The 20,653-nt window shown below is 36.0% G+C and overlaps 1 pseudogene across 1 annotated transcript; it reads left to right on the top strand.

The window, feature by feature from the left end:
• The first annotated feature begins 4,814 nt into the window (after positions 1-4,814).
• LOC307113798 (histone H2A.Z-like) lies at positions 4,815-5,219 on the top strand (annotated as a pseudogene). Its single transcript has one exon. The product of its transcript is annotated as a histone H2A.Z-like (transcript).
• The last annotated feature ends 15,434 nt before the right edge of the window (positions 5,220-20,653 follow it).

Consider the following 20,653-nt stretch of genomic DNA (forward strand, 5'->3'; position numbering starts at 1 on the left):
TTGTTTTTTTCTTACTCAGCATCTGTTTAGATTTCACAGTCAAACATCATTTCTGTGGAAGGAGCATGCAATATGGAATCAGGGGCAGAGTTTACTAGTAAGTCACTGCCTGACACTCACTCTCTGTTGTAATGGGCACAATGCAGTATCTTTTCTTCTCATTTGAAAAGTGGGCATTTTTACAATACATAGTTTATAGAGTTGTTATGAAGATTATACAATATAGATAAAAATGCTTTGTAAAATATAAAATGGTAGGCAGATTTATGCTGCTTTAACATTAGAGTAAAATATGAGATTCCCATTTGTTAGTCTTTAAAAAAATACTCTGTTATTTAGGATCTCTGGGCTTGGTTCTGCTTGAGCCCTTTGATGTTTTTGCTGGCTGAGAGTGGCTGGTCAGTGTCAGGGGCTGGAAATTTATAGACAGTAACTTGCTGCGGGCAGAGGGCCACCATAAAAGAGACGAGTACAAGATTTGGGATGGTGTCTGGAAGAGGTGACAGTGACATTGGATCCAAAGTCTAATGGGGTGGATAGCTCTCTGGAGCCCTGGCACCGCATTCTGGAACCATCTCTATCAGAAGCTACTCTGGCATTTGCCAGGAGGTTCTTATTCCTTCATGAGGCAAACAGCCAGGCTCCCTTTTCCAATCTTCCTCTACCTGGCCATTCCAGTTCCATTCAGAACACTCAAGGATAGGTTAATATCCCTGGGGCCATCACCAAATCACCTCCTTCCTCATGTTTGCTCTCTCTATCCAAGCGTGTTGGGGGATCTTTGTTTACAGGAATTCTAAAACAGTACCTCCCCTCTACAAGTGGCAGATTTTTTGCTCTGTTCTCAATTGGCCTTGATTAACAGCTGTAATGGCAATTGTAGCCAAGACGAAAATCAGAAGTAATTCCAAAACCTGGCTCGAATGCCTGGGCAGCTCTCCACTGCTGAGAAAGACCATGTGACTGTGGTCTGCCGCCTCGGCAGAGATGCCACTGCAGGTGCCACTCATATGTGTCACCTCAGAATTTACCAGGGTCTGTTCTCAGAGCTTCTCAGACATACTTGCCATTTGGTCAAAGGTGGAGACACGCTTCCACATCCAGTTAGCGTCCATTAAAAACAACAGAAAACAAAAAACAGAACGCGAAAGATTCTGACCACTTTTTTCAAGTCTTCTAAACTGTCGAGTCCTCTTTTTTTGGTGCTTCAGCTTCTTGCTACCAAAGTAATGCAGTCTTTTTCTAAATACAAATTATTTTTTTTCACTGTTGTCATAGGATTATGTTCCTCTGATTTTATGGTAAATTATCAAATTTTTTCTTAAAGTGAGAGTTTTCCTATTTGTTATTGCAAAAAGTTCTTTTGCTGTCATTATATTTGAATCAATTACCTAAAAAAAAAATCCCTTAGTGTTAGGGCTCATTTCATAGCTTATAGAAACTCATCTAATGTAGATCTTATTTTCCATAATAACCAGTACTGTTACGTTGAAAGTGTATATTTAGTAAATTATACAAAAAGTATGACAAGCATTATCTCATGTAATCCTCATAAAAGCATGAGTGCAGATGAGGAAAACAGACTGCCTGAGTTCACAGCCTCTTTCTGCCACTCACCAGCTGTGTGACTTTTGGGCAAATCACTTCACCTCTCTGTGACTCCATATCCTCATCCATAAAATTGGAAGGATAGTAACAGTACATAACTTATAGGCTGCAGTAAGAATAAAATGTGACAGTTCATAGGAAATACTTAAGAGGCCTACCACCTAGTCAGCCCTTTAAAATGCCCTTATTGTTTGCTATTAATATCTCACTTTATAGATGAATAAATAAGCCCTAGTTTAAAGGAGGTCTCCATGAGCAGCACACAAGTAATGGATTATGCAGCTGGGATTTGAACACAGGTGTGTCTGATATATTTTTGATTTTTTAAAAAAATATATAGTTTTATTGATTTCAAAGAGGAAGGGAGAGGGAGAGAGAGAGAAACATCAGTGATGAGAGAATCATTGATTGGCTGCCTCCTGCACGCCCCCTACTGGGAATTGAGCCTGCAACTCTGGCATCTGCCCTGACTGGGAATTGAACTCTGACCTCCTGATTCAGAGGTTGTTATTCAAACCCTGAGCCACATGGGCCAGGCTAGGTGTCCCTGATTTTAAAACTGCAGTTCTTATCTATCACTCAAGTTTCACTCACTGCTAATGAACTATCTGCCATTGAAAGTCCAAATAGAGAATTTCAGAAAACATCTCCTTTAGGAATACCATTTTTTCCTAATGTGAAATAAAAAAATGTTTGTTGAAAATAAATAGCCCTTTGTTGTTCTAGTTAATCATTATTTTTATTTATTAAAAAACTAGAGTTATGCTTTTTGATACTTCACTTGCTTAATAAGTATTTGAAGAATAAACTACACATTTAAAAATCATTGTCCAAAGAAAGATCATGCATTAAAATCTATAAATACTTGAAAATCAGGAATTCTTAACTGCTCTTTATTCAGATTTTATGTGAGTATACCTAGTTTTTTTGTGTTTTTTTTTTTTTTTACTATAGATGTAAAAAATCAGGAAGAACAGTCTTTTTAAAATAAAGATTTGGCTCCCTTGAACCACTCAATTTTCTCTTATCTCATTCTATTACTTAAATCCTCTATAAGTGCTTTACATCTCTGCATGCTAATGGTGACTTTGATGCTGATAAATTCTTTGAAATACTCCCTGAATACCCAAACTCTCCCCTATCCCCTCCTAACTCCATCCCCATCTGCCTAATACAGGACAAAATGATGTGTTCAGAGCCACTGTCAGAAATTCAAATGCCATTTTGAGGTTAGAAGTGAAAAGGGCCTGGACTTAAACGATCACTTCAAAGAATGTTAGAAAATATGGCATCACTCTACATCAGCAACAGCAATGCTGATGTAGAAACTTTCTATGGAGTAATTACAGTATTTGCCCTCAGCACCTAGGAATTAAGTATATTTGTCATTGTAAATTCATGACTTTTATCTCAAAATACTTGCAGTTTGATGGTGTCCTGTGATTTCAGACACTGGTAAACAGCTTTGTACATTATTCCCCCCCTCATCTTTTCTTCCCCTCCTCTTCTTTAATTTCCCCCCTTCCTACTCATCTCTAATACCACACAATCAGCCTTCATAATTTTCTTTACCTCTGATCACCTTCACCTCCTATGCCTCCGTCCATTTCTACTCCCCTAGAAAGTGTCATCATGACTCAGGGGAAGACCTACAGTGGGGTGATCTCTCCACTGGGGAAGGGCATGCATAAGAGCCTTTCTTGGTGGGTGCAAGAGAAGTCCTTGCTGCAACTCAGTAACATTGCAAAGATCAGAAGAGCCGCTGGAGATGGTGGTTTTGAAGGTGCTCCCTCAGAAGAGTTAAAGACAAAAGAAGAAAAAAAGATACTGAACCTTAGCAGAACAGCTACATTAGAGGTGACAGCCATGATGGCTGCCTTGACAATAGGAAGCTGCAGCAACAATGGAAACAGCTGAACTAATACAGCAGCTAATAATTTATAATAGGACTAGTGTCCCGGTGCATGAATTCATGTACATTAAAAGGAAATTAATTAGAAGAAATATTTTAATATCACTATTCACCCTTTCTCTATAATAGAAGTGTCAACCAAATTCACGATCGACAATGACAGATCTAAACACATGCTTACAATTGGTGCCAGTGAGAGCTTTATATGTATCGCGCATGCACGAATCAACTTAGCCTTTTATAGATATATAATAAACTTGCTTAATTATATCTGCTTTCTGATTTAGCTGAACTTTTTCCAGCCCAGAGAAGCACCCCAACTTCTCTTTCAGGTACTAGTGATTGTCAGCAACACAGCAATAAATATCAACTCAAAGCAGATTATTATTGTAGATCATGCAGGGAGAACAAAGGGTAAAATATTTAATTGCAGCAGTGTTTGACTATATTCTGCACAGTGAGAAAACCTGAAGCCATTTTCAAGGTCCACCATTTCTTACTTCTTTTCAGTCTGGTCAAGTTTCTAAGCTTTCTAAATCATCATTTTTCAGCTAATGAAAAGAAAATAGGATTCCACCGAGTCTCTTATCTACCTAATCCAGGACTTCTGTGAGGGTCAAATGAGATGAGGCATGGGAAAATGTTTCACAAACATTTGGTTAAAGTGTAAAATGTTTCCACTTGGCTATAAAGCAAGTCGTGTTCCTGGGCTGAAGAAACTGCAAGGAGGCTAGTCACTAGGAAGAGGAAGCCGGGCGTTGCTATGTGACGTCATTACCCAGCACCCCACAGTGACTGTTTCTGGGCTCGGCTGGGCTGTGGGCCACATTTTGCGCCATGGGATCTTGGCAGCATTGGATGCGATTTGGTGGGCTGTCGCTCCAGGGTGGTGGCAGGGTCTGTGGCCCACTTGGGGGAAGCTGAGTGTTGCTTTGTGGGTGCCAGATCCACGGTGCTATTCTCTGTAAATGGCCAATGTGCATCATGGCAGCTCCTGCATTGAGTGTCTGCCCGCTGGTGGTCAGTGCACATCATAGCGACTGGTCTGACACTTAGCATATTAGCTATATATATATATAGATGTTAATGGATTTTTAATGATTTTGTGCTTAAAAATCTAAAAATGTTCAATACTACAACCACTTATTTTATGATTCCTGCTTTTGCAATTACGCTTTAAAAATATTTTCCTGCAGTTTGAATCACTGTGCGAGGGAGTAGACGGTGGGATCTTGCTGGGTGTCTGATTACTCCTTTCTCTGCCTTGCTCACTTGAGTTTCAGCAGAATTTGAAATGGCTGGTGGTAAGGCTGGGAAAGACTCCAGAAAGGCCAAGACAAAGCCAGTTTCCCGCTTGCAGAGAGCTGGCTTGCAGTTTCTGGTGGGCCGTATTCATGGACACCTGAAATCTAGGACAACCAGTCATGGACGTGTAGGCACGACTGCTGCTGTGTACAGCACAGCCATTCTGGAGTATCTCACTGCAGAGGTACTTGAATTGGCAGGAAATGCATCAAAAGACTTAAAAGTAAAGTGTATTACCCCCTCATCATTTGCAACTTGCTATGCGTGGAGATGAAGAATTGGATTCTCTCATCAAGGCTACCATTGTTGGTGGTGGTGTTATTCCACACATCAACAAATCTCTGATTGGGAAGAAAGGACAACAGAAGACTGTCTAAAGAATGCCTGGAATTATTATTATTATCATCTCAGGACTCTAAATATTCTAACAGCTGTCCAGTATTGGTGATTCCAGTGGACTGTATCTCTGTGAAAAACACAATTTTGCCTTTTTGTAATTCTATTTTAGCAAGTTGGAAGTTTAATTAGCTTTCTAACCAACCAAATTTCTGCATATTTAAGTGTAATAGTGGCTTCAAAGAAGCTATTGATTCTGAAGTAGTGGGTTTTGATTGAGTTGACTGTTTTTAAAAAACTGTTTGGATTTTAGTTGTGATGCAGAAGTTATAGTAACAAACGTTTGGTTTTGTACAGACATTATTTCCACTCCAGTGGATAACTTCAAAAAAGGTCATATCCCAAACTAAAAAAAAAAAAAAATTGCTATCCTAAGAATCATAAAAATATCATCTCTATGTATTCTGCTTTTTTTTTTACATTTACCTTTTTGTCAGAATTTATTTTGGTGAAACTAGGAATGTAGTCTTCAGCTTTTACATTTAGTTATATTCCAAAGAATTAGCCAATTGTCCAAATATCACTAAATTATTTCTTAACATCTCTGCTTCTCAAATGATTACATATGCATACTTTTTCATTGATAATATGTATTCCTTTTACCATGATATATTTCACTCATTTGCCACTCACACATTTTCTTTGAAAAAGTTCCATTTGAAGCATTTTGCCAATTATTTATTACTAGAGGACCAGTGCATGAAATTCATGCATTGGGGGGGGGGGGAATCCCCTCAGCCCAGCCTGCACCCTCTCCAATCTGGGACCCCTCACAGGATGTCTGACTGCTGGTTTAGGCCCTATCCCAGGGATCAGGCCTATACCAACAGTCGGACATCCCTCTCACAATCCGGGACCGCTGGCTCCTAACTGCTCACCTGCCTGCCTGCCTGATTGCCCCTAACTGCCCCCCCCCCTGCCAGCCTCATCACCCCCAACTACCCCCTGCCAGCCTGGTTGCCCCTAACTTACCCCCCGGCCTGGTCGTCCCTCACTGCCCCCCACTGCTGGCCTGGTTGCCCCACACAGCCTGCTGTTTGGTCATTTGGTTGCCCTTCACTAATCCCCCTGCCAGCCTGGTCACCCATGCAGCCTGCTGTTCAGTTGTTTTGTCGTCCCTCATTAATCCCCCTGCCGTCCTGGTCACCCCATGCAGCCTGCTTTTTCAGTCATTTGGTCGTCCCTCACTAAACTCCCTGCCAGCCTGGTCGCCCTATGCAGCGTGCTGTTTGGTCGTTACTGTGAGGGCGTGCTGACCAATTTGAATATTACCCTTTTATTAGTATAGATGGTATTCACTTTATTAAGTTTCAATATTTTAAACATATTTTTAATGTAAGTCTTTTATCAGATACAATTTTCATAAATTATATATCAGTTTATAATTTGTCTTTTCATTATCTTAACAGGGCCTTTTCAATTTTTACAATGTCCAAAGTGTATGTATATACACTTGTGCTTTTCAGTGTCATATAAAAGACATCTTTGCCTAAGTAAAGGCACAAACATTTTTGTGATGTTTTAGAAATTCAATAACGCTAGCTGTTACACTTATGTAACAGATATGGTATATATTAGTTAATTCATTAATTTTGTACATGGCACAAAATATGGATCAAAATTATTTTTATATGGATATCCAAAAGGCACAATCCATTTGTTAATGATTGTACTTCTCCATTGAACTGCTTTTGCATCTTTGAAAAATTAACCATACATATATTTATACTTCTACTTCATGGCTCTCCTGTTCCATTGATCTATTGGTCTAACTGGGAAATAAGATACTTTCTTGATTGCTTGATGATCATAATCCTGTAGGCAAGCATGCCAAACTCAAAGGCTAACACTGGCCAAATAAACGAGGCATGTGGCTCACAGGCCACGAGTTTGACATGCTTGCTGTAGAGTAAATAAATTAATTTTGGTTTTTAAGTAGCTAAGTACATATATCATCCTATCTAATAAAGGCAGAATATGCAAATTGACTGTCACTCCACGACAAAGATGGTGGCACCCACAGCCAATAAGAAAGGAATACGCAAATTGATGCAACAAAGATGGCGGCGGCCAGGCCGGGAGACTTGCATCATCGCCATGGCGACGACGCAGGCATTCCGCCTTGCCCCAGCCAATCCGGGCCTCTGGGTAGCATGCGTGTGCAGGTGCGGAGTGGCTGGGGCGGGGCGGGACACCAGCTATGGGGAGTGGGGCAGGGGGTGGAGGGAGCTACAGGAGGGCAGCAGGGCCAGAGCAAAGGCAGAAGGCGTCTCCAGCCGGAGCGAAGGTGGAAGGCGGCTCTGGCCAGAGCGAAGACGGAAGGCAGCCAGAACGAAGGCCCGGGTCCAAGGTGCTGGAGGGAAGCCCTTGCTAGCAGCCAGGGGAAGAAAGGACTATTCATGCACGAATCTTCATTCATTGGACCTCTAGTTTTATATAATTTGCCTATTTGGCTTTACTAAGACATCTATATTTGGAAAACTTCACATGGAAGAGAGTTACATAAATTATTATGTACTAGAGGCCCAGTGCATGAAAATTAATTCACTGGGGAGGAAGGGGTTCCCTCAGCCCAGTCTGCCCCCTCTCACAGTCCGGGAGCCCTAAGGGGCGGGAGGTGAACCGGTGATCAGGGGAAGGTGATGCCCCATCACACCTCTGCTGCTGCCACTGCTGGCAGTGCAAGCCTTGGCCGGCCCTGGTTACCTGAGCCTTGGGTGGCCCTGGGTGGCTGAGCAGCCACCATCTGAGGCTTGCCTGTGCCTCGGGCAGGCCCTGAGCAGTTGGGGGGCTGAAGGAACTGGGGGACTCTGGAGGCAGGTGTGCGGAGCGGCTGGGCCCTCCTGGGGGCAGGCCTGGCCTTGCTGCATGCTTGCCGCCCTGGCAGGGCTGAGGGGACTGGGTGCTGCCATCTTGTGGTTGTGGCTCCACCATCTTTGAGGGCATGGCAGTCAATTAGCATATTCCCTCCTTATTGGCTGTGGGAACTGCCATATTTTAGGGTGCGACAGTCAATTAGCATATTCCTTCCTTACTGGATGTGGGCCCCACCATCTTTGCAATGGTGTGAGGGTCAATTAGCATATTCCCTCTTTATTAGATAGGATGATTCACCTCACTGCTACCTAAACAAGTTTTTCAGTTGAGATTTTCCAGCCTAATTAAACATTTACACATGCCAGGGGAATGCAGTTATCATGTCAGAAGGGCCGCTTTTGAAAAATTCAGGAATCTAAGAGAGAGTAGATGAGAAATTTAAATATATTTTTTCTGGCAAGTTATATTTTTTGCCTAAAACTATGAAGAGCAAAGTATGAGTGTAAACATTTGATAACACGCTCTTCCTAATACTAGCTAAGGCTGGCTAAAAAAATTGACTTCTCTGTAAGTCAAACTATTAAAATGAACTTCAATGCATGTCATTTTCCTGAAATTTTCTGCCTTTTTAAAGTAATTGCTTAGGGCATATGTTCTAAGTTTATTATTAGAAAAAGTTAATGTACAATTTCTTCTCTTCTTAATAGAAGATAATGTTGAAAATCATGAAAAATTTTCATAGTTGCCAAGATGACAAATGAGACTAAGAAGAAAATAGATCCTATGCAGAGAAATTAATTTTGACTTTCTAATAATAACTTTGATGTAATTATAATTTCATTCTTGATAGATAGGATCTTTTATTCTGAATTTGTAACTTTTATTCTGAATTTGTATTTTCCACAAAAGAGACAAAGCTACTGATTGAGGCAAGTTTGTTCAGAAATGCAAGAACTATTATCACAGATTTAAGTATTTAATTAACATGACCAAATAATTATAAGAGCATTTTAAGACCTATAAATAAAATAGTTTTATGCTATGCTCATATGCACACTGGCCAAAAAATTCCCAAACACTATCCTCAGAATGGTTTAATAAAACATAAATACTGTTCTTTAATTTTCAGTAATCAATAGAGACTTCCACAAAATGAACTGTGGTGTTAATAGCAAATTAATATAAAGGTAGTCACATCATTTTAAATCATATACATGTTGTGTAAGGTTTCAGATTTTTGTAACAATATAGAAGCACAGGCAATGATATAATTGCAAATTTATGCTAATATATTCCTATGTATTAGCATAAATATCAAGCAAAAACATTTAAGAGAAATTAAAACAGAGAGCAATACAATAATAAATAATAAAATTCACAAAGAATATATAGCTAGTGTAAATATTTCCTTACCCCCCAATTTTATCTGTATCTATATATCTAGATGTATAGATATGTACATTAGATAGACAGACACATATTATTATTAGGAATGGAAGGGAAATTAAGAGAAATACAATTAGGTTAAGCCAACATATCAACTCATCTTTACTTATAACAGGGTGTTATTGAGAAGTATACAAGTTACCAAGTTGCTAAAATCTTCAAGGAATGAAATACAATAACCAAGACTTCTGGAATTGATTGAAAGGATGTGGAGTAAGTGGTATAACCCAATGGCATGAGCTGATGGGTTTAAGATGAAGGCAGGAGAGTGGCCTATAAATGGTAATAAGAAGCAAAAAGAGCCCCTGCCCTTCTTTGATTCTGGTGTTAGTAGAATGAGGGACAAATTAGTCACCTTTTAGAAATTTGCAAGAAAGAAGCTTCCTTGAGGACCAGTTTAAACTAAGACGATAAGGTCGGAGGATTTAGAGTAAGGTGAAGGGTATAAAGGTGATGAACTATGAGTCACAAATTAGAAGAATTTGTTAGAGGAGTATATAGCATCACAATAGAATATTTTGTTTATTGTTCCATATCATTTTTTCCTGAGTCACAGTGTGTCACTTTCACCTGAAAATTCAAGTCTTCTTTTTGGAACATTTTCTTCTATCTGGAATACTTTCTCATTTGTCTATCCTCTTTTTAAAAAAAACAAAAACAACAACAAAAACAGTTACTAAATCTACCATCATGTATATATATTTTGCTTTTAATACAGTTCAAAATTCAGTATATTAATTTCAGTATATTCCTTTTGGACTTTTAATTTCCTCTAGCCTATTCACAATCTGTCTTACTGAGTTTAGTCTTTAAATTCACATTTTTGCTACTTTTAATGTAAATCATTCTTTATAATGTCTTTATAAATTATTTGATTTACTTCTTATGGTTCTGCTGGCTTGATAATTATTCTCTTACACAAATTGTCTCTGAAACCCTTATGCTGCCCACACATTTCCTCACTTCAAGTATAGAGATGGATGAGTTTTTTCAAATGCATCCAGTCACATTACCATCACCATAAGATATAAAACATTTCTATCACCACAAAAAGTTCTGTAGTTCCTCCTTTTTTTCTTTATTATTTGTACTTTTTGACAGTTTTATTGAGATATATTTCACACTCTATAATTTATTCATTTAAAATGTAAAATTAAATGGATGTAATATATTCTGTTATGGAACCATCACAACAATAACATTTAGAACATTTTTATCACTCCAATAAGAAATCCTGATTAGTGATGTTGAACTAGTGTATAGATTAACAACTGATTTTTGAATGTTGATTTAATATAATGTAACTTTATTAAATTCAATGATTAATTCTAAACATTTTTTGTTGTAGTCTTTAGGATTACCTCTATATAAAATTATATCAACACACAGAGGCTGTTTCAATTTTTCTTTTCAAATTTTGATGACATTTATTTTTTTTAATTGCTCTAGCTAGAACTGCTTGTACTGAAATTAATATACTGAATTTTGAACTGTATTAAAAGCAAAATATATATACATGATGGTAGATTTAGTAACTGTTTTTGTTGTTTTTGTTTTTTTAAAAAAGAGAATAGACAAATGAGAAAGTATTCCAGATAGAAGAAAATATTCCAAAAAGAAGACTTGAATTGCTTTTTCTTCTATTTCAATGATTATATAAATTTTATCATTCATTCTATTAATGTAGCACAGAACATTTACTGATTTGTGTGTGTTTAATCATCCTTACATTGTAGGGTGGAATCCTTTTAAATCATGGTATATGAAACTTTTAATGTGCTGTTTAATAGATTTGCTAGTATTTTTATGAACAATTTTTGCAGGGTGTCCCAAAAATGTATACACACACTTTGAATAATTATAAATGCAGTTGTATTAAAATACATTTCATTTTCAAAATTGAGCTATTAGCTGTTAAAGTGTGTATACATTTTGGGGGGACACTCTGCATATTCATCAGGCCTATAGTTTTCTTGTAGTGTCCATATCTGCCTTCAGTATCAGGGTAATGCTGGCTTAGTAAAATGTATTTGGGAGTATTCCTTCCTCCTCTATTTTTTGGAAGAATTTGAGAAGTTTGGTATTAATTCTTCTTTAAGGACCAGTAGCATTCATTAATGAAACCATCTGGTCCTGGGGTTTTCTTTGGTGGGAGTATTTTGATTACTTGTTCAATTTTTTGTTGTCCTTTTTTTCTACCCTCTTGTTCTTTTTCCATAACATAGATGCTTATAACCATAAACTTCACTCTTATAACTGCTTTTTCTGCATTCCATAAGTTTTGGCATGTTGTATTTCATTTTCATTTCTTTTAAGACATTTTTTTATTTCTTCTTTGACCCATTGGTTGTTCAAGAGTGTTTCTTTCCTTATTTTTGTGTGTTGTTGGTTTTTTCAGTTTTCCTCCTGTTATGGATATTTTGTTTCAGACCACTGTGGTTGAAAAAGAAACTTGGTTTGATTTGACTCATCTCACGTTTGCTAAAGTTTGTTTTGCGACCTAACATGATCTGTCCTGGAGAATGTTTAATATGAAATTGAGAAGAATGTGTATGCCACTGCTGTTGAATGGATTCTTCTGTATGTGTGCATTAGATCCATTTGTGTAAAGTATAGGTCAGGTTCAACATGGTTTTACTCATTTTCTATCTGAATGATCTATGCATTTTTTAAAGTGTGGTACTGGAGTCTCCCGCTGTTATTGAATTGTTGTTGTCTATTTCTCCCCTCAGATATATTAGTAGTTGTTTAATATATTTAGGTGCTCTGATATGGGATGAATATATAGTTACAATTTACATTTGTAACTATACAAATAAAATCCTTCAAGGGTATTTTATTTGTCTCTTATTACAGCTTTTGAATTAATGTCTATTTTGTCTGACATATGTATAGCTATTGCTGCTTTCCTTTGGTTTCCACTTGCAAGGAATATCTTTTTCCATCTCTTCACTTTGAGCTTATGTATATCCTGTAAGCTGAATTGAGTACTATAGGCAGCGTATAATTGGGTCTCATTTTTTAATCCTTTCTGCCACTCTCTGCCTCAGTAGAATATAATCTGTTTATATTTAAAATATTTATTGTTAGGTAAGGACTTAGTACTGCCATTTTACTAATCGTTTTCTGGCTGATGTGTAGTTCCCTCATTCATTTCTACCTCTCTTGCTGTCTTCTGCTCTGAAATACTTTGTGTGAATCTCATCTTCAGGCTGAATAACTACAATTATTCTAGGCTGTACATATTTACACTCAATTTTCACATGAAAGGCGAGAAATCACTTCCAAAGCTTTTCTCAAAAGGGAGAAGGAAAGGCCCTCAGTAAACCTTCTACAGTACTAATTTATGTAGGCAGGGGATCACTAAGCACCGACAAGCTTTAGCCTGTCCCTGTGTAAATGAATCTCAATCTGCAGAATATGATTCATTATACTGGCTAGTTCAGATGCGTAGGTTAAAACTTATTTGATGAAAAACCTCATCAAGCAAAAACAGACGTTTTCATTGTGAATCATTAGGTCCATATGTACATATACATATACAGCACAAACAGGCTGCATAAGCCAATTTCTTAGTTAACAAAAATTCCACAATTTATTTTATGCAAATGGTATCTATCCTATATAATAAAGAGCTAATATGCTAATTAGACTGGACAGCAGAACGACCTTCCAGAACAACTTTCTGGAACGACCAGTGGGCGGGGGATGGCTGGGGCCTCGAAGGCCTACTCTTGCATGAATTTCATGCATTGGGCCTCTAGTAACATTATAAACTGATTTGATAATCTACCAATAGGTCACAACTTCTGTTTGTAAAATGATGGTAAGACTAATCAGTTTCTAACCACATGGTCAATATTGCTCACAATATAGTAATATACACTGTATAAATAATAATGTGAGAAAAGAATTAGAGATACAACCACACTGGTCCTCAATACCCTGAAAATACCACAAAATCATAAACACATTTTTATTTACTGATTCTAGAAACTCACAAAATCTCTGAGAGTTCATAAACTATGGGACTCTCACTATTTGTTCTATCGTGTAAGGAAAAAAGTCTTTGATAGGGAAGAAAACTGATGGGTTATTTTAACTCAATGTATACTATTTATAGACATTTTCATGATAACATACTTATAAGAAAGTTTACATCCAATTAGATACATACTAAAGACTGTAGTCAGCATTTTTTAAATTTTAGAAATCCAATGTAAAAAATACAAAGAACTTGCTATCCACCTTAAAATTTAGTTTGGAAGCTTATTAATTTTCTTATGTGTAATAATAGAAAGATTATTGAATAGTAGGAAAACAATGATGGAAAGTTGTATACTTGCTTCTTTAAGGGTGGAATGATTGTATCCTGGAGAGTGACAGAATGAATATAGGTCCATAAGTTGCAGGCAAAGATTGAGGCAACTTTTAATAGAAATTCATTTTAATAGAACTTTTTATTATCAGGTTTATTTTAGTTGAAATAAATTTATTCAGTGTGTTTATTCTGGTAGCAATTTTGTAAAATCTAGTAAGCAACAAAAACTTAGATGAGTTGAACTCATTAAATAAACAAAGATAATTTTAGGGATCACTTACACAAGGCAGTATATTCTTTGTTTTGTGTAACAAGAGGGTAAGTTTGGTTACCTTGTGCTAACCAAGTCCATCAACTCAACAGAAACTTATTTTTCTCACACGCATCATTATTAGTTTCTTTTATAATTCAGCTCCTTGTCTTTCTTACCTGCGATTAGGTAGGCTACCTGAAATGTCGCAAATTACAATTGTAGGAAGAAAGAACGTGTGAGAGTCATACTCTGACTCTTAAGGATTTCCTTCAAAGTAATAACCATCTTTTTCATTCATGTTTAATTGATCAAGGCACATGGCCCTAATTTCAAGGATCAGTGAAGAACTACCCTACCATTGACTAATATGGAAAATTGGAAATACTTGGTAAGCTGTACTTATGTCTACCACTTGTCTTTAAGAAAAAAAAATGTTTTTGAGTTAAAATGGGTGTACTGGTACATGTGGTAAAAATAGACATATATGTGATCCTTGTGGTAACAGATTCTCAGAGCAATGGGAATCATAGAGACGTTATTCCTGGTAGTATTTCAGAAGGTTCTGTGAATGTGGCATTTAAACTGGATCTGCAGGGACAGGAAATAGCTGCAGAGGTATATGAGCAATTCGTGCTACAGAAAACACATGATCACAGCAGTGTGGAGGGCAGACTAGAATGGAGTAAAAATGGAAGAAGTAAATTGTGAGAAGCCAAATGGCAATAGTTAAGAAAAAAAGGCAATGGCAAAGAGGAAGTATAACATCTAAGATTGACTGAATTTAGTCAATTGTAGATGGGGAAGTAAGCAAGAGGTAAGAATTGCATTGATAAAGGTATGGTTATAGCTTAGAGAAGTGTTTTGGAAGTGGAATTATATCCTAGTTCAGTGACATGGTAATTGCTATCCTATGAAAAAATTTACCCATAGTCAAATGACATTGAAAAATATTGCACCTAAGCATTCCCCCCTTATAGTTTCACCATAAATACTTGTGCATTAAGATTATGGGAATTCCTACAATAATTACCAAAAGTAACAAAGAAATCAGGCACCTTCTCTGTTATAGTCTTTAATATATTAGGTATTCATATAAGTTGAGTGATTAATTCATTTCCTCCCTAATGAGTAATTCTAGGGTCTAAGTAGAGAAGAGAATCTTTTGATTTTTCAGATCCATGCTATGTAATGTCATAAAAGATAAATCTATATTACCCCTTCTTGCTGTCATATATGCTTAAAAACATTGGCTCTTGCTGTCATATATGCTTAAAAACATTGGCTCAAGATGGGGTTATATGTGACTCATATTCATGATTAATTTATATGGAAATATTAAATTATACATAAATTTCTGAGAAAAATAATAAATTAGCAAATCCCACTACACCCACAGTAATTTCTTCCATCACTCAAAACCTTTTTCACAGATTTCATTGAATCTTCATCAGTTACTACTTTGTATTTATTAGCTGATATTCATGTTGACTCAACTTCTGTCTAATTGGGTTTACAATTCCTTGTGGTCATGAACTGAATCTCTATGCTTCAATATCCCTTTAGTTCATATACTTTTCGGGCATTAATAATTTTCACTTGGCATTGTATCCAATAGGAGGATAATAAGACTTGGTAGATTGAAACATCCTTCTGCTCATAGTTTTCGCTTCCACTCCTCCCATGTGTGTTTTACTTTATTTTTTCTTTCATTTTATAATTTTAATTATCCAATTAATTTTTGTAATACACTATAGAATACTGTGGCTGAGTATAAAGGACTCTTGGGGGAAAATAGCAAATATTATTGTTATAGAAATAAAGTGATAATGAGTCTCCCAACACACCTAAAAATTTGTTTTGGGTACCATAAAATAATGTTTTTCTCTTTCATACCTTGTATCATTTACTACTCCTGTGAAGACAAATATTTGTTTATTCAACTCTGACCCTCCAAAATATAGTCCGCATGAAGAACTGAGAAATTATTTAGGAAACAATATGCATGTACACACATACATTCTTACCTACACACATATACATGCAGGGTGCCCCGAAAAATGTATACACATTTGATGGCTCAATTTTGAAAATGAAATGTATTTTAATAAACAGCATCTTTATAATTATTTAAAGTGTGTGTATACATATTTGGGACACCTTATATATGAAACATACAAATTCCACATAAGACAAATTAAAGCATACTCGGTTGAAATTAAAATGTTCAGATCTGAAATACAAGACGTTACACCACAAAGATGCCAGTGTTAAGCAGCTAATTTGCCTTCTAATTTGGAACATAGTGTAATTGGGTCTCTACTAGTATGAGAGATGAAATTGAAAACAAGTGCATATTTCGTACATTTATATTTCTAAATTGTGAAACTTTTTTTTTTTTTACTTCTACAAGTAATTGACTTGTAATTTTGATGTTATTGTCATATATTTCTGCCTTGGAGTCTCTTTATAATCCATATCTCCTGCAAATTCTTCATTTCAAGGACTACAGAATTTGTTACAACATGAACTCACATAGCTTCACAAAATAATACTGTCTAAAAAGAAGTCACTTTGTGAATCATCTATAAAACATTTTAGCATACTTTCATGGTCCACAGCTCTTCATTATTATAAACTCACTATAAAATTATAGAATGTGTGGAAATAAAAAGAGAAGAAAATATGTCATGATTTTAATTTCTTGAGATATTTATATGGTTTAACATTAATGTCTATAATTTAATTTGTTTTAAATTTTCAAATATAAAAATATAACAATTTCTAGTATAATTTTTAAGGAACTAAGAAGTCTGAGAAACATTTATTTCTTGAGGACCATAAATGAAAAAATAAGATTCTTTAAGTTTGTAAGTTTACTGAGTATCAGATTGTTTTTAATAATATAGAACGATTGAGGTTTGATTGGTTATTCTACCAAATAACAGAAGGGAGATAATTTCATAGAAGTATTTGACTAATAATGGGCGAAAGGGAACCTAGTACAGGAAGTATCTAGAAAGGAAGTATTGGTTTTGGTAGGAAAAGGGTATTCTACAGAAAAAAAAAAATTACATTAGATGAATTCTACAAAATCAGTCATTGTTTCTCACTCAACCAAGTATCCAATGCATGTTTGGTTGGTTCAGCTCCCCAAGATCATGAATACCCAGATTAATGAAGACTGCATTGTCCATTATGTCAATCCACTATCTATAAAAAAAAAAAAGAGGGTCTCATAATTAAATCATTGAGCACAGAATTAAGATATATAACTCTGCTTACACCACTATGACAAGAATAAATTAAAATACTCTATCTTACTGAAAAAGTGTTAGAATATTTAGCTTTCTGTCTGGGCCCTAAAGGAGAGCCAGATGGTGCTGTGGACTAATCTACCTTAGACAAATGGCCATATTCCCACTATTCCAGCTGACTCAATATGGCTGGAAAAAAAAAAACAAAAAAAACCTCCACTAATTAGAATTCTGTTTCTTTATGGCATTTAGTGGGTTGAACAATGTCCCTTCAGAATTCATGTCTACTTAGAACCTCAGAATGTGACTTAATTGGAAGTGGGTCTTTGCAGATGATTAAGATGATGGCACACTGAATAAGAGTGAACTGGAAATCCATTGACTAGTATTTTTATAAGAGAAGGAAATACACAGAGAAAAAGGTCATGGAAAGATGTAGGTGGAGAGTGGAGTGGTAGACCCACAAGCTGAGGATTACTATTGCCACATGGAACCCAGGATGAGACAAGAAAGGATTCTCCCTAGAGCCTTGCAAAGAAACATGACTGCTGGCACCTTGATTTGAGTGCTTGCCTCTAAAACTTGGAGAGAATAAGTTTCTGTTGTTATAAGCTATGCAGTTGGTGGTGATTTGCTAGGGCAACTCTCAGAAACTAATACAGTACATTTAATCAAATTTTCAAACACTAAATTTTATCTTGGTTATTACCAAAGCTGTAGTAATTTATTGTAAAGGCTCTTTTGCTGCGAAGATTTACTAAAAATTATACTAGGGACTTGCATTTCTGTTTGACTCTCCTGTTTTAACTTTGATTTTTACATCTATATGTCTTTTACATTCTTTTGGAAGAGAAAATTCCTCTTTTAAGTCTATTTTAATTAAAATTTCTAGCTTAATAGGATAAGAACCTAGAATTATAATTTGGCAGTTTTTTAAACATATACAATGGGCCACATCTGATTTGAATTAAATTTTAAAATATGTTTGAAGGTATCCTACTTAAGGGGGAATTTCTATTTCATTCCCTGTGTCATTTTAACAGCGTGGCAAACAGACTAAAATTTTTTTAAAAAAATTTACCTCCAAGCCAGTGCTGAAAAGTAGTGATAACCTAGAAAGGGGTTGGTAATTAGGGAAGCAATTCATGCTGTTTGAGCTGAATGGTAATTTCAGACAGGTTCATTTTCACTAACTGTTAGTTGTTCAAGTTTTGGGCTTATATATATAACCAATTATATCTTAAAATAGACACAAGAGAAGAATGTATCAGATGCTTACATATTAGTATTAGAATTTTTTTCACATTTATAACCTATCAAGGGTACAATTTTAACCAAATCCAATATTTTAAAACTCAGAGTCAAAATATAAACTTCCATCAACAAATTAAAATAGTTTTTCATAATAATTTGATGCAATTACATTTTTTCCTTCTCCCATAATAAATATATTTTCACCAAATATTTGATTGATCTCTTTCTTTCCTTCATACGTACCCATAAGCCAGCTACTTTGTGGAGCTATAATAATTACTATGTCCTGTTGTAAAGCCTGCAATCCAGTTCAACTGTTCATTTGTTGTGGTGCCTATATTATAAAGAAACTAATTTGGATGATGATGAACTGGAAAGGATTGGGATTGACTTGGGCATATCTCCAAGTCAATGTGGCTGGAGTCACAGAGGGTATAGGATTGTGGTAGACAGAATCTACCACAGCAATCTCCAAAGATGGAAGGATCTTTATCATTGGGTGCTGTTGCAGATTCGTAAACAAGACTTTCCTACACTGAAGCATCAATTTTAGCTGTAACCACCTTCACCACAGTGTTTTATATACTCTAAAATGTTTAACTCTCAAAAAGAAGTTGGATGGAGCACAAAGTTATGCAAATGTATTTTGGCAAAAATTCAATTCAGGTAAATATACATATGAAGTAAACATTAATTGCTTCAACACCTGCTGTGGCAGTGCACTGCATGGTGGGTGGTTTGCTGGTGAGTGGAAGGATACCGTTCCTCTTACAATCTACCACAACCCCTTCCCTGATACTATGATAGCAACAAAACATCTGGTTCCAGGCAGATAATAAATATAGAGTCACCTATGTACATATATTTTTATATTTCTTGAGAACTCATCTTGGCTTCTTTTTTATTTAGATAACCGTTTATAGGCAAGGGCTTACAGTCAGTGTGTGTTATTTTGAAAAAATTATAATGTGACAGAAATAAAATGAATTTACTATATGTCAAAGATGATAAGTTTCTCTTTCTTATAATTTCCTTCCCCCCACCCAACCACAGACCTATTATTAATTGCTGTGAGATATTAGTAGAAATCTGGGGATGTTAAAAACCTAATATGTCCTTAGCACATGGAGTCTTCATAACATTTGTTTTCTGCCTGTCTCCTTATGCTTTTTGCAGTAAAGTTAAAGTACATTTTCACATATAGTTGAGTCAAGAGGAAAATTATGTCTCAAGGATAATAAACTAGGAAACTCTAAAAGTTTTACTGAAGATTAGAAATAAAATTTAGAGAGAAAATAGTGGTGACAAAATAAAATGATTCCATTCATAAAGAAAAAGTAAAAATAACATAACATACAGGTCCTTGAGAAAGCCCTGGCTCACTAGTAAAGTCTGTTTTCACAACAATGGATTGTTATGTGTTAGGACAATAAAAATGCTCTGATGCTATGGCAGTTAACAAGTATATACAGTTCAGATAATGATTATACTGGTTAACATTTTATTTTATTTTTTGTTAATCCTCACCTGAGGATATTTTTTCCATTGATTTTTAGAGAGAGTGGAAGGGAGGGGGAAAGACCCAGAGAGAGAAACAGCTATGTGAGAGACACATGGACTTGCTATCTCCTGCACATGCCTAGACCAAGGCCTGGAATCCAGCCTGCAACCCAGGTACATGCCCTTGACCAGAAAGGAACCCCGGACCCTTCAGCCTGAGGGTCAACGCTCTATCCCCCAACACAAACCAGCCAGGGCATTGCAGGTTCACATTTTAAACGTGCAAACTTTAATGGCGTGACATCACTATTTAGCTAGGATTTTAAAGGAATTATCAGCTACTAAAGTCACCACCTGCTAATGAATCACTGGTTGCTTTTGAAACCAATTTATTTCCTTTCCAAAGCAATTTCAGATAAATTCATAGCTGTTAAAATAATTAAATACAAGTGACATGCTGGGGATAATGTGAAGGAAAGAAAACATCCTAAAATACTCATTATTTCTTAAAAGTGAAATGCTGCAGATTGGACTTCTCCAGAGTTATTGATTTCCAAATCAGCCAAATAATCAGAAAATCTTGGAGT

Source organism: Cnephaeus nilssonii (assembly GCF_951640355.1).
Source record: "Cnephaeus nilssonii genome assembly, chromosome: 2".
In the NCBI taxonomy this organism is placed as follows: domain Eukaryota; kingdom Metazoa; phylum Chordata; class Mammalia; order Chiroptera; family Vespertilionidae; genus Cnephaeus; species Cnephaeus nilssonii.